Source organism: Pantherophis guttatus, chromosome 2 (assembly GCF_059756535.1).
Source record: "Pantherophis guttatus breed Tessera chromosome 2, ASM5975653v1, whole genome shotgun sequence".
Lineage (NCBI taxonomy): Eukaryota > Metazoa > Chordata > Lepidosauria > Squamata > Colubridae > Pantherophis > Pantherophis guttatus.
The window spans coordinates 173,535,533-173,550,334 of NC_142064.1; the positions used below are offsets into that span (position 1 = coordinate 173,535,533).

At 41.6% G+C, this 14,802-nt stretch overlaps 2 protein-coding genes and 1 long non-coding RNA gene across 13 annotated transcripts in view; 1 reads left to right on the forward strand and 2 right to left on the reverse strand.

Annotated features, from left to right (window-relative positions):
* ADGRL1 (adhesion G protein-coupled receptor L1) overlaps positions 1–5,441 on the reverse strand; it is a 142,699-nt gene extending 137,258 nt beyond the window's left edge. For all 7 annotated transcript variants that reach the window (XM_087887318.1, XM_034407234.3, XM_087887322.1 and 4 more), the window contains exon 1: positions 5,259–5,441. The gene's annotated coding sequence lies outside the window, so the exon portion shown is untranslated. The remainder of the gene's footprint in view (positions 1–5,258) is intronic.
* Positions 5,442–6,549: 1,108 nt separating this feature from the next.
* LOC148115439 (uncharacterized) overlaps positions 6,550–14,802 on the forward strand; it is a 94,646-nt gene continuing 86,393 nt past the window's right edge. For 3 of the 5 annotated variants that reach the window (XM_087887325.1, XM_087887326.1, XM_087887323.1), the window contains exon 1: positions 6,550–7,877. The gene's annotated coding sequence lies outside the window, so the exon portion shown is untranslated. The remainder of the gene's footprint in view (positions 7,878–14,802) is intronic. The other 2 variants (XR_015732520.1, XM_087887324.1) reach the window with 2 other exon arrangements.
* Positions 8,148–12,388, reverse strand: LOC148115440 (uncharacterized). The gene is made up of 3 exons (XR_015732522.1): positions 10,456–12,388; positions 9,257–9,342; positions 8,148–8,218 (listed from the first exon to the last, which is right to left on the reverse strand). It is a non-coding gene; the product is annotated as an uncharacterized LOC148115440 (long non-coding RNA).

Sequence of the window (14,802 nt, forward strand, 5' to 3'; positions counted from 1 at the left end):
CACACAAGGAAACATGACTAAATGCTGGAAAAGAAAAACAGCATGAGGTTTGAGAAGGTCCTGGACAAAAGAAGCCTTCAAACAGACCCTCTCTCCTACCAAAAACAATTAACCTGGTTTCCCTGGCTTAGTAATAAGCAACTCATAGGCATCATCAGCTATGAAGGGACAATGATAGTCTAAATTGTAAGTTTAACCACCATTTCCCATACTGCTTCCACTGCAGTACCTCTATGGGTATTGTTGGAAATCAAAACAATGGATTCTGGCTATTTTTAAGATGGTTTTGGAAGATTTCAATATTGATTCTTCCAGATTTATTTATTTGTTTGTATACCACCTTTATTCATTTTTACAAATAACTCAAGGTGGCAAACATATCCAGTACACAATCCTCTTCCTATTTTCACCACAATGACGACTCTATGAGTTGAGTTGGGTGAAGAGAGAGAAACTGGCCCAAGGCCACCCAGCTGGCTTCCATGAGACTAGAACTCACGGTCTCCCACTTTCGAGCCTGCTACCTTAACCACTAGACCAAACTGGGGTTCCAGCAGTTCTCTAATAATGGCACTGGCTCCATTGAAGGATTCTGGTATGGGAGACAGGCACAGGGGTTTGTTTGTTAACACAATGCTAACACAAATGATAAAGGGCATAAAAGCAATGGAAAAGAATCTAAAATCTGCTTCACCTCAAACAATGTTCAGCTGACTGCCCTCACCTAATCATCCTCAACATATTGTTTAAAATTGCTAAGACTGGGTGTCCCATCAAAGAAGATAATATAACAAAAGAGAAAGTATGTGTACATGTGAGAATACACAGGCATAATTATGTATAAGAGAATAGGGTTGCATTCACCATACAGGCAGAGATGAATGTTCAGAGCACAGATGACAGAACACGAATATATTCAGCACTACACAGGGAGTCTCTAGGGATATACCTATCCCCTCCCTCAAAGAAGGAACAGGTAACACAGCTTGAGATACCTACCCATTTCTTGACTTCTTAAATACAACATTTTTAAAGAAATCCTGTATATATTAGGTAAGTGAAGGTCTCCCTCTCCCTCATACACACACACACACACACACACACACAAAGAGAGAGAGAGAGAGAGACAGGGAGGGAGGGAGAGAGAGAGAAAATACATTTTAAAATGTTCCCCCAGTCAAACCTAGTGGTTAGCTTGCAACACAAGTCCTTAGTTAGGTACCCAACTGCCTTCCCATTTCCTTTGGCAAATCAAGACTTTTTAACTCAACAAAGCACTCAATAGCTTGCAAATGGCTGAATTATTTTGAAATCTGGAACCCACATGATCAAGCATAAGAAATAATTTTTCCAGTCATTAGTGGTTCTTGGTACAAAATGGACAAGGATGCAGACATCCAAGACAACCCCTGAGCTTTGGAGCTGCTGAGATGTCTAAGGCAAGGTTGCCTCTATACTGAGAGATGTTGATTTAGATCTGATTGAAAAGCTTTTTTGCTCAGAGGCATTTTTTTCTGCTGCTGGTCAATTTCAGAAGACAGGATTCTTTTTTTTAAAAAAAAAAGTATCCTAGCTCTAGGCAAACGTCATAGACTCATATAAGTGAAGAATCTGCCACAGAATGTGAATATACCACAAGAGCCACAGCACAAATGTGTTTGGCAAAAGGCTGCATACTTCCAGCTGATGTTAAGCAGCATAGTGCCCCTGCGTTCAAAGAGAATAATGCCAATTTACATCCATCCACCAGGAAATCCATCTTTATTGATTCATGGAAAATGAAACCAAGCAGGGGTCTTGATCCATTTGCACAAAACTCCTAAGATTTGCTTCCAAAACTCCTAAGCTTGCTTATGCCGTAAATGTTCCATAGGTGTAATAAATCTGGAGGCATGCATCCCAAAAGTAAGAAAGGCAGCAGATGCACTTGTTTGGAGGAAGAGTGTGTGTGTGTATGTAATGTATATGTAAATGATATATATGTTTATATGATGTATATGTGTGTATGTGTATGTATGTGTACACACACCATATCCCTGAGTTGAAAAAACTAACAGATTCTGCCCTCATCATTGTATGGTACTGGAATGGAACCATGAGTTAATTAACTGAGGAAGGAATGGCTGCATTGGTTTAGCTGGTGCAATCACAGCCACAGTGTCCCAATCCCATATTTTGCTGCTGTGGTTTACCTGACCCATAAGCAAGCTTAACATGAAAGATTGTATGTTCTTTTCAAGAAAATTACACGGAATTCATGGTTGTAATTAATGAACACTGTTTGACCAGTGTAAGGTTAATTCTAAACAACCACAATTATATGAAACACATCCAATTTTCAGAGAAGAATTCCAGGAAGAACTTCCTGGGTACCCAATTATTAAACTGAATGGCAGATCCAAAGGCAACAGTATTCATTAGCAGTAGATTCAATAGTAATGGATCCTGGAAGGTTTCCCCCCAAAAATCTTTGTAATCCTATTAAACAGATGATATTCCTGTCTCAGCACTGAGACCATAAACCATTGTTATTCTTGTTGTAGAAAAAAGGAATAGGTTTAAATTCTCACTGTTTATAGTATCCTGCCTTTAGTTTTGCTGCTGCAGATTCTCTGAAGCTGTTAAAGCCACACTGGCTTTCTCTGCCTTCTCCTCCCCCTACCTTGCAAAAATGCTCCAACAGGAATGGACTGGTGCCCCACTTTTCCAAGACAACACTCCCTCAAGCCTAGATGGGTGGGTACTGGGTACAATCTGATGTATCAAAAAGGTGATAAGGATGCTCTACATTATCTTCCATGAGTCTTCCAAGCAATAGGAGGCAAACATCGGCATCAGGGTTAGACTGGACAGGCAGAGGGGAGAAGGGAGCTAGAGAGGATTCAAGGCAGAATTGAAGATATTTAACAGAAGATGTTCTTCTTATCCCTTTTATCTTATCTCCCCAACTTGGAGATTTCAGAAAAAGCAAGGCCAGCTTCTGGTTCCTGGTGCCAACTTTCCCTTTTAATAACCCTTGTGGGCTGCTGATATTCCCCAAAGAACCATTGTTTGACACCTTCCAGTTTCCTCACCTTTGCCAAGCAAGCCAATGCTGAGAAAAGACATGTATGGTTCACAAGTTGGGGGGGGGAGGAGGGAGGGAGGGAGACTATTCAATTGCCACCGAAAGCAGAAAGCTACCAGAGGAAATTGGGGAGTGGGGGAGAGGTTTATGCATAATAAATTTGAAGAGGGAAGGGAAGGCAGCATGATTTCTAACCATTTCTTTTTCTGAGCTTCTGTTTCCTCTTTATCTACATTTCTTTCGGTTTATTGACATTTGTATTCACCCTTACCTTTTACCAATCATTCTAGCCAATCCCTCCTAAACATAGAAACACACATAGCCCCTTTTCCCAGCCATTTCATTTTCCAACACTTAAAAACATTAATAAATTACAACTCCACAGACTATATTCACCAAATTAGAGAAGAACTCAGGGCACCGTAAAACTGAATCTACTCTCCTCCTTCTTATTTCTCAGCCCTGCAAAGAATTTTAAATCAAACTGTGTTGCAGCAATCAATCTACCATCTCTGTCAACCTAATTTTGGGAATAATGATGGAGGAAAGAGTGGGGGGGGGCAGAGATAATTTGATCCCATCTCCACTCCCATCCTAAAATCAGTGCGAGTCTAATAATCATGGTTGTCAGCTAATTGATGAGGGGAGGGAGTGGGGGAGAATAGACTTGAGCGGATGCAATAATTTCAATCCAAGTTTCTTCCAGACAGCCCACCTGCCCCCTATTTCTTTGCCAGCCTTTCTTTCTTATGGGGCAGAGACAATTAGGAGATATTATACAAGATACCAAAATGTGTGTGCGTGCACGCGCACGCGTGTGGCATTCACATTCACCGTTCACTGAAAACCTTTCTGTGGACAGATCAAGATCAGGCCCCACTGCTACGGAATTAGATTCACAGCCATATTTTCAGCTCCGGGGATCCTTTGGCGGCCATAAGGGAGCTGCTTAGGGAAGGCCTGGCCTAAGGTGAAGTAAGGGGCACATCCACTTACCCCTAGAGAAATGTATTGAGGGTGGGGTAGGCACCGAGGGGGAGTGGATGGCACAGCTCCAGACCACATCACAACAAACCCATGCCCTCCCCCATTCCCGGCATTCCCAATTAACCATTCTGCCTGCATCCTTCTCCTCCCCATCTTGAAACTGTACTTGGGGGGGGGAGGGGGGGCGAGATTCGCGCGCGCTTGTATGCTCGCCACCCCTCTTCCTTCAAAACCTGGTTGTTGCATATAGACACGTATCAGAGAAATTTGGGGCGGGGGATAATTACAAGAAACGGACCGTTGCCGCGATGCTAAACCGGGTCCCTTTTCCCCCTCTCCTGCAGCAAAATGAGCCCGGAGACGAGCTGCGGGGAAGAGAAGAATAAGACTAGAGGAAAAAAAGATCGCCAGAAACTGCCCTACCCTCCTCTTTGTGCATTACGGTATTTTGACGGCAATTTCCTTTCCTCTCTCTCTCTCTCTCTCTCTCTCTCCCCCCCCCCCCAACATATATACAAAATCGAGGGGGAGGAAATACCGCAGTACCGGCGACGAGGAGCAGGATAATTTTTTTTTTTTTTTTTGCAGAGGGCTTTGTCTTGGGCATCACAGAAACCGAACGGCGGATAGGCGGCCGCCTCACCCGTAGGCGAAAAGGACCCTCGCTTGCAAAACCCCCGACTAGATCGCAAATCTCCAGAGAAAATGAAGGGAGAGGGGGGGTGAGGTAGAAAGAAGGAGGGAGGAAATGGTCCCTTCCTCTCAGCCTCATAGTTCAGTCAGCAACACCCCCTCCCCCGTTCAAGTCTCACGGCGCAAAGCAAGCCAGTTCATGAGAGACGCTTATCAAACAACCAGGTCCAGCAGTATCCAAAGGGGGGAGGGCGGAGAGGGGGGGCAGAGAGAGCAAGAAGAAAGCTCAGGTAACGATGGCGCTAATATCCCATTTTCTCCCCCGTAATAACAACCACCACCACCATCACCATCATTTTGCCAAACACTACCAGCGCCCTCTTGCAAATAGACTCGCCATCTATCCGATTTCTTCAGGTGTCCGAAGCCAATAGAGTCACTGATGAATGGGAGGGGAGCGAGGAGAGAGTACCGTTCAATTTCCACCAACACACCAACCCCGCGCGCAACACCCCCCCTCCCACAACACACACACACATACACCCGCGAAAGCGAGCCTCCCTCTCCTTACCTTCTGCGATCCAGTCCTCTCGGGTTCCTCCATTCAGAGATCTCTAATCCATCCCTGCCACCGGAATGGCAGGGCTCGAACCCCCGCAGATATTAGGAAACACGAGGCAATCGGATGCGTGATCTCGATCTTCTTCCGATCGCTCCCCCTTGGGGCGTCAATTTCAGAGAAGCTGGGGAGGGGGGGGAAAGGGAGGGCGAGCGCACACACACACACTGAGAACGACGCGTCCGGATTTCGGATTGTTTTTGCCCCTGGTGGGCCGGCGAGTTAAATGGGGCGGGCAAGAAAGAAAGAAAGGGAAGGGGGCGTCTCTTATCAATCGACTATGTCCCTATTTTTTTTTTGTTTGTTTGTTTGTTTGCAGCCGCCCCCTCGGAAAATAGCAGATGGGAGAAAGAGGTGGTTGGGGAGGGGGGGAGAGGAGGGAGGAAGAGAAGGACCAAATCAAAGCCCTCCTTCCACCGATGAGATGTCACTGGCGGACGCCTCCACAAGGCGATGCCCCTCGCCTAGCTTTGCCAAAGGAAATCTTGAAATATAGCCATCCGAACGAAGCAGGCTGGGCATTTTGGAGCCGGCGGAGGCAAACGAACCAAGATCCACCCCCCTGTCACACACTCACCCGCGCGAGCGCAGGGCGACGGCGGCGGCGGGGTGGGGGCTCCGTCTGCCTGCTCTGCCCGTCTCTCCTCTGCTCCCCCGCCGCGGTGCACACAGACAAGCAAGCACGCGCGCGCTCCCCACCAGCACCCCACCGCGAGGAGATCAGGGGATGGGGGGTCCGGGCTTGGGGCTCTAAGGCGGCCGGGCACAGCTCTGGCCTCCCCACCGCTAGCTTCAGACCAGCCGCCCCCACCCCCGCCCTCTGTGTCTCCCCGTGGAGCGAGCGCTCCAGCTGCCCCGCTGCCTTCCCCGAGGCAAAACGCGCTCTTCTTCCCCCGTTCTCTTCTTGCGGTGGACGCCCCCTCCCGGCGGACCCGCTCGGGCAAGGCGAGAGGGGGAAGTGGATGCAAAAAGGAAGGTGACTGAAAGGGGGGAGGGAGAAGAAAGAGGGAGCCGGAGGAGGGGGGGGGCTCTAGGCCGGAGGCGATCGACGGCAGCGAGCGTGCGAGCGGATCCCTCACGAGCCCCTTGCGCGCGAGACCCTCAGCCACAGAGCCCGGAACTACTAGCCGGGGTGCTTGACGAAGAAGCGAACGGTTCTCGCTCTGCTCCCTAAGGACCGGGAGGCAACGGCGAGCCAGCCAGTGCTATTCGGGGCTAGGAAGGCGGGAGGGAAAAATCGGAGCGGATTCCAGAAGTGACGGATACACCTGGGAGGCGTTGACAATACATCGGGTAGGAAAGAAAACGCGGGACGGAGTTTTGAACGGGAGCGAGGAAGAGAGAATTTTAGCCTGGGAAGAAGGAATACCTTGGATGGATCTTCTGCAGGCGTGTAAGGAAGCTTAAGTTGAAGGATTTGAATAAAATGGGGAGTAAGGGAATGTTTCAGATGAAGCTGCAAATGGGTATTAGGCAGGACCTTATTTAAGGTCCTGGAGGATTGATAACAAGAGGAGGAAGGACTGCACTACAAAACATCAGTTATCATGGTATAGTGAAGAAAAAGGTGCACAGGCAGTGGTGGGATTCAGCCAGTTCGCACCACTTCGGGAGAACCGGTTGTTAACTTTCGGAGCAGTTTGACAAATTGGTTGCTGGAAGAAATCATTAGGGCAGAGAACCGGTTGTTAAATTACTTGAATCCCACCACTATGCACAGGTATAAGGGGACTTATAGGAAACATCTTTCTCCATGAAGCCTTCCCAAATGGCTGCTTTTCAGATTTGCTTAATTCCCAACTGTTTGCTTAATTCCCAACCAAAAAGTACAAGTTGCCTCTTGAAAAAGGAGGACAACCATGACCTGGATGACTGAAAATCTCCGTAGATTCCCAACTGTTTGGGTTGGGGAGTTTACAGTCCCTTCCAGAATTACGAAAAAATGGGAAGAAGCAGGGAGAGAAATGGATTTTTAGGTAAGAATCAATTCAGGTAAATGCTCACAAGGAATAAGTAATACCTGACTAGACGTAGAAGGCATTCTAGGGTATGGTTTTTAAAAATCAATACAGTGTCTGCAATGGGGCAAAGCTTGACTCATTTTTTTTATGGGTGTCACAGGCAGAGTTTTCATTAAATCATCACACCATCTTGACTGCTTTGACTATACCCTACAGACTCCTCCGGCTGGAAAATCTGGTTAGGCATTTTCAATGTACCCAGCAAGGAACTCCAGAGTGGATTGCAGGCCCAAATCTGAGTGTTTATGTTTCAGTGTTGCACAGTAACAACCTTGGTTGATTAGGGTTGCTGAAGGAGTAAAAAAAGAACAAACTTTCAAAACAAGACTTGTACTCCTCAAATTGTCACCAGCAGCAGCCACCTTTATCTACACTTTTCTACTTATCTCTGATGAAACCCGTGATTATGGGCTCATGGTGCCCATATCCTTGTATGGGCACTATGAAGCTTTAGAATCAGTTCCTAATTCCAGCACCAAAGGGGAGAATTGAAAGAATAAAACAAATTCCTGAACCAAGATCTCCAAACTATCAAGACTCCTGGATTCAAGTAAGCCTTCTTTACAGTTTTCTTATGCATTTATAGATGCTGGCTTACAAGTTATCTTAAATTGGCATTTGTATTTTCAGATGGAAACTAGGTAAACGTAATCACAAAAGCTGATTCATGACAACTTCCGTTTTATTAATTGTCTATTATCAGTATGCATGTAACCAGAAAATCTAGTCCATGAGATCAAAAATTGGCATATAACATCACTACTGGTCAGCATTTGTTATACAACTATACAAAGATTATTTGAACCTTCTTTAAGGGGAGGGGAGATATTGTAGTTTGTCCCCAGCGTTGTTCATATAAAGTTGGCTCAAGCAGATTGTGTAGTCTCCATTCTGTAAATTAGATCATTGGGAATTTTTACCCTTTATTGCACAACTTTATATACAAACTAAGCTACCACAATTTAATCCACTGTACAGCTCAATCCCAGAAAACTGAGTTACCTAAGAAAAACATGATAGGTTTGTCCTATAAGCACAAATATTGTGGTTAACTGTCAGTGCTAGCAAGTAGAACCATCCAGTTTTCAGCGATGCTGACCACACTGACCTGTGAAAGACTCAATCCCCCAACCTTGACAGGTACATGGTGGGCTAGTGTGACATCTGGAAGTTTAGGATAATGCAAGTGCATGTAGGCATGTTTTGTAGGTCATTCCTGAAACAAAGCAATCCAATTCCTAAACAAATAGAGGGAAACCCCTGGACCTTGGGGGAATAGATGTGTGGGATACCATAGTGAAAGCTTGAAGTTTAGGTGTGGCATCTCCAGGTAAAAAGGATCTAACAGCAGCAAGGGTTGGGAAAGATCCCTGCCAGAAAGATCTAGTAAGACAGAGGGGATGGCATTAAAATAAATGTCTCTATGGTATGACCTGATATCTCAATGGTCTGATCTGACAGGTGGCAGTTTTCTATATTTTTGAAGATATTGACATATTTTCAGGTCATAGTATTAGAAATTCACTATCCATCTCTTGTGTCAAAACACACATACCAGATTAATTCAAACCATACAAATGAAGATTTATCACAAACAATTGGATGTGATAAACAAATCTAGAGATGTTTGCTGGTGGAGCAATAATTTCAGTGAGATCAGTTCATTAAATGGGAAGGGAGGGGGAATCAAGTCTTCATTTGTATTTCACACAGACAGCTCAAATCAAAATTGCAGCTGAATAAAAACTCCTTTTCAGATGTGCCTAAGGTAAAGAATACTAGGAGGTGTGATTTAGCTGCATCTGGAAAGTTATCTCTGTTCTATTGAATGGCTCATATAAAATAAGTCATGTAATAGAATTGTGTTAAATTGTATCTTCCATGATTATACACCAAATTAAAAACACAGGCTGTTTTTGCACAACTTACCAACTCCATGGTTTACTTCAAAACTGTTTACTGAATTCATTGCTTGAGATTGCACAGAACACCAAATGACAGCCTTATCCTAAGATCTATGAAATGGGAATAAAATGATGCCAATGTGCAGAAGTGGTTTATAAATTTCTATCACATTTATTGATATGAGGAGATGTGATTTAAGGCTGTCCTCTCAACACAGCAGCTAGAAAATAAAACTCTCTAATATCCCTGGTATACTGAATTATTTAAAATAGACACTGCATATGAATTCATGCAACACAGACTTTAAGATCATGGCACCTTTAGTGCCATCTGGTGTGCATTGTTGATCCCAATTGACAAGATAAGAGGGGTCCTCTGCTTCTAAAACCTCTGTGAACAAGAGAGTTGCAACCTCTTATGTGTGATGTGAGGATAGTATCTGCTGTTATACATTGCTACTCTCATGGTAAAACTAAGAAATATTAAACCTGATTATCACTGAAGCTGCATTTTAAAAAACCCAGTTCCATTAGCTTTTGTTGTAGAACACATTGAAACAGAAACTACCTAGCCACATTTTAGATTTTAGAATTATGTGTTGTGCAGTTCTTGCCATGTGATTGGTTAGTTATTCAGTGGTCGTAAACTTTTGTATTTGAGGAAGCTGCTAATGACTCAGTATACTGTGGGAATAAAATAGAGTTTTTAAATAAACCATGATTGGGTTAGTTATGGGTAAGCATGTTGGATGGACACAATCAATGATAGATCAGGGAAATTATCTGTTATAACTAAAGGGAAGGGATTTTTCTCAGCTATGTTTCCTGAGATTTTTTTCTTTGACTCTAGAAATTTTAGAACAGTTCATGAAAGAATGAAGTTACTGATCTCTAGTCCCTCACATAGAGTTGCTATTGAATATGTCTACACCCAGTCCTAACTCATGGGTAAACTGATCCCAGATTCACAGAATACATTGAGCCATAAATCATCCACCTGAGCTGAATTCACACAATATCTTTAGGCTAGTTACAATATGGTCTGCTAGTTTGTGGTTGTATGTCCTGTAAACCCAGCCAATGCCAGGTTGAAGACCTAAAATTATTTTGTTGGAACAAATAGTGTAAAGAGACTTATCAAAATCATTTTGTGATCATCTGCATGCATATGTTAAACAAGTGGTGTTTGCAGGTAAATTTAGTACAACATGATAAAGAACGTACTTTTTTCCAGAAGTTGTTAGACTATAGTTCCATTATACTGACTGGGGTTCACAGGAGTTGATATCTAAAGCAGTTTCCTACGTTTGGTGTGCTGTATAGAATTAGAAAGCTGGGAAGAGAAAAGTGAAGCAAACAAGCAAGGAAACAAAAGAAATTATTTATTTCTTTGTCCACAAACCCTCACAAAAACTGATTATCTTCTCCATTGTTACATAGCTTTTTAAAACATATTTAAAAAGCTGTACAATGAATAATAACATTTATAATGTAATACAAAAGTAAACAATACAAAATCAAACATAGTATTTAGTAAACTAAATCTTCACATGAGACCAAAAGATCTTAAAAAGAAATATAGCCATTCTTTTAACCATCCTGGATACTCAATTGAATAAAAATCAGTCAATTTCCTGAAGTGTAGACCAATTTATATGGGACTTCAATCTATCTTGAAAGTGTCTTTTGAATAAATGGACAATCAAATGGAGTTATATGGCAGATCTTCTACCTACTTCATATTGTAGTAGTTAAAAAGATAAGTGATAAAGAACTGGGGAATATCTCTTCTTTAATACAGCAGACATCATTAACTCAAATCTAGCTATTGTATACAAGTTTCATAAATGAGATGTGTCTAATAAAGAAAGCTATACTTCAGTCTCTGTTTTTTTAATCTTTTATCAACAGCTTATCTTTGTCTTCTTCAAGGAGAACAAATCATTCTCTAAAGACACATCTCTGATTCTATTCTCTGATTTCTCTGAACTATGACTTAGAGAAACTACATTTCTGAAGTAGGTTTTAGAATTTTGCCAACCTGGAATTATTTGCTTGATAGATATGAATCTGCTCCATACATTGTCATTGAGATAATGTATGTTCATGCAGGAACTTGTTCACCATTAGACTGAGAAGATCCAGAGAGTCCAGTCCTCTTGTGGACAGAGAAGAGCTATAGAAAATCTCTTTAGAGAAACAAGCCTGGAATATTGCTATAACTGTGCATTCGAACCTGGACATATTTTTCCAAGGCCCTTGAGCATTTTTGTCACTTGACCAAGAGGCAGAATGGAAAAATATTAGTATTCCAAGAAATCAAGGTTTAACTAGTAGCATGACATTGTAGGGGAGAGTCATACTAGTCTGTGTGGCAAACAATCAGGAAAACCAATAGCACTTTTTCTGACTAACACATTTTATTAAAAGGCATATAAGCTTTCACCGCTGCTTACACTAAAATGTGTTAGTCGGAAAAAGTGCTACCACATTTATTTATTTATTTTGCCATAATAATTCTCCAAAGAGAATCCTAATTTGGTTCTCATTTGTTCTACCCTTAAACCTTGGAGAACATTAAAAGAATGTCCATATGTGGACAGACTATTTCCAAATCCCAAACTGGTAGTACAATACAAGGATATTTCTAATGCTGTATATTAATCATGTTTTTAGGGAAAGAATAAAGTAGTTTCCACAGGAGAGAGCTTTGAATCAGAGTTACAAAAACATAGTATGTTGAAGTCTGAGGAGATAACAAATGTTTGATTTTTTTCCCCAAGATAATGCAAGCTTACTTTTTGACCTGCTCTAAGTATCTCTTAGGAATGAACTCTCTCTTTGCCATTAACTTTTTTTTTTGCCAAGCACTTTGTTTTCCTAATCAGGGTTTAACTGCTTTGGGAGTTCCTGCAAATCTCTACAAAGAGATTGTCAATGGAATCTGAAATCTAGTGTTCTGAGGCTATGCTTTGTGCATGGAATATCCATGTAAATCAAATGAATACATTTGGGGTGGGTGGGTGGGGGAGAATTTGTATTTAAAGGCTCTCTCCAATATAGGATTGTATGAAAAAATCAGGCAGAATTATAAGTTTTTCCAAACAAAACTGTTTGAAAGGATTTGATAAAACTACGCATACCTGCTTAGCAGTAAATTCCATTGACTTTAGTGAGACTTACTTCTGAGGAAACATGCACAGCATTAAATGATGTGACTTATTTTCTCCCTCTTGGCTGAAATAATCAGATACTATCAGTGTTGTTCATTCCTGTCAAGGGATAACCAGTCCAGTTTTTGTTTTCCACCTACCAGAGATCAGAATTTATTTCACTGCTCCTTCAGCACTCAGGAATCCACCCCAGTTTTGTCCCTCAACCCGATCTCCTTTTTCTGTCATTTGGATTCACCTTTTCAAGCTTTTTTTTTGCCTGCTGCCACAAAGGTTAGAAATTCATTTTGTTTAAAAAAATGAATCGGAAATGCTCGTATAATACACTTTGTCCTCCAAAGATCTGGACTAAATAATGGGTATTTGCCTGGGTTAATCAGTTTTTCTATGTGAGCATTTCCAGGAATGAATACAAGGTTTAACTAGAGAAAAATGTAAGCTTTCTGTATTGTAATCTGGAAAAGGAAATGGAGGAGATTTTACAAAAGCTGTCTGTCAAGTTAACTGCAGGTACAACCAAATTTGTGGACTCGGGAAGAGACTATTTTGATGTTTGCCACCAATTTCAACTTATCTTGTGGTTTGAGTTAATAGTAAGTAATGTGAGCCATGTGAACTGTGATGTGAAGGAGGAATCACAGCTTGGATTTTACTGAAAATTTATTATGATCCTCTATTGAAAGGTTCACTAATGGCCTCTTCCTGTCTCAAGCAATCACCGCCAGTTTAGTGGGGAACTCACTAGAATCATGGAAGTTGCAATCCAACACATCTGGAAGGTTTCAGGTTGGAAAGATTGCTTGAAGGCTTTCTTACTTTGGAGAGAGCTCTGATGTTCAAAGCCAATGTGCCTAAATCTACCAAGGCTTCTGAAGGGAATAAGTTTTTAGTAGTCCTGTCAGCTATACCCTGTGGCTTTGCCATCTATTCCAAAGCACACTGTAGCAACATATTCCTTGGAGATGATAGTGTTCCAATGCAAAAACAATACAGGTTTTTATTGATCAGTTCTTGGCCACAAAATACTTCATTTTCTCTAAACCATTTCACATATTTTCTCTCAAAAACCTCCCTCTTCCTGCCACTCTTCATATACAAAATTTTTGATTGCAGAATTCTCCTTGGCTGAAAGGATAAAGCCTCTTCACATTCAGCAGAGATGGGCATCATGTAGCTCTAGAAAGTTTGAAAATCCCCATCTGAGCTAGCATGGATCCTGGTGAACATTGATGAGAAGTACAGTCCAGCAATAACTTCCCAAACATGATGCCCACTAGATTAATAGACGGTCTATAGAGGGACTATAATTTCCCATCATTCCTTGCTGGCAGTGGCCCATATAGTTCCTACCTTTCCATTAAGGTGGAATGTATAGCTATTTGTATTTAAGATATAATAGATACCAGTACTAACGTCTATTTGTAAGAACATGAGGTCATGTCTCCTTCCAAATTCTTCTAAAATCCCCTGTAATAAACATTATTCTTGGTTATTGTCAATTCTTTTTAAATGCATTGCTCTGAAATGATTATTTCCTTCTGCCGTTGGCTGCTTAACTTGATTTTCCATATACAGTAGGGTTCTGCATTTCCTATCATGTCCAAGACAAGGGTAAACACCAGTCTTCTGAATATCTACAGCTGATAGATTAAGCATCCACAATGCATATTTATTTTTCATTCACTGAACATCTTAAGAACCATCAAAAATATACCACACTGGAATTAATTTGATGCTTAAGTAGAATTGTTGTTATTGCTGATTGTAAATATCACAATATAATTGACACCACGCTCAAATCTTATATCAAATATTTGGCATAGATTATTCAATATATAACATAGGCCTGTAGATATGAATGTATGTACTGTATAAAGGGGTATTCACAAAGTGCCTGATTGAATTAAGATTCAGCCATTCAGAAAACAAATCAGTGCAACTTGCTTTTAAGTGGTTGAGAAACTACTCAGTTCAGCTTGAAGGTCCAATCCACATATGAATTTTGAAGTCTAAAGCATTGGATTTACCACTTATGTTTATAAATAAATAGCTGTAATGTTTTGTTGGTCTTTAATTAAATTGGATGAAATGTTTTTTTTTTAAAAGAACAATTGATACATGTTTATCTGTTGGCAGAAAGGAGTAGAATTGCATGAAGTCTGGACAGTTTCTGGATCTTTCTAGATCAGTCCATTTAGCAAATAAAATATGCAAAGCTTTAATTACACTGGGAAGAACTTTTCCAGTCTGAGGGATAAATTGTTTCTGGTTAACAGATCACAGCTTCATATTAGCAGTGTGCAAGTTCCTCAAAACACCATTGCCACTGGGGGCCTGTAATGTCATGGTGGGGAATATCCAAACACAACCATGCATTTCTCTCTCTGTCTCTTTCTCT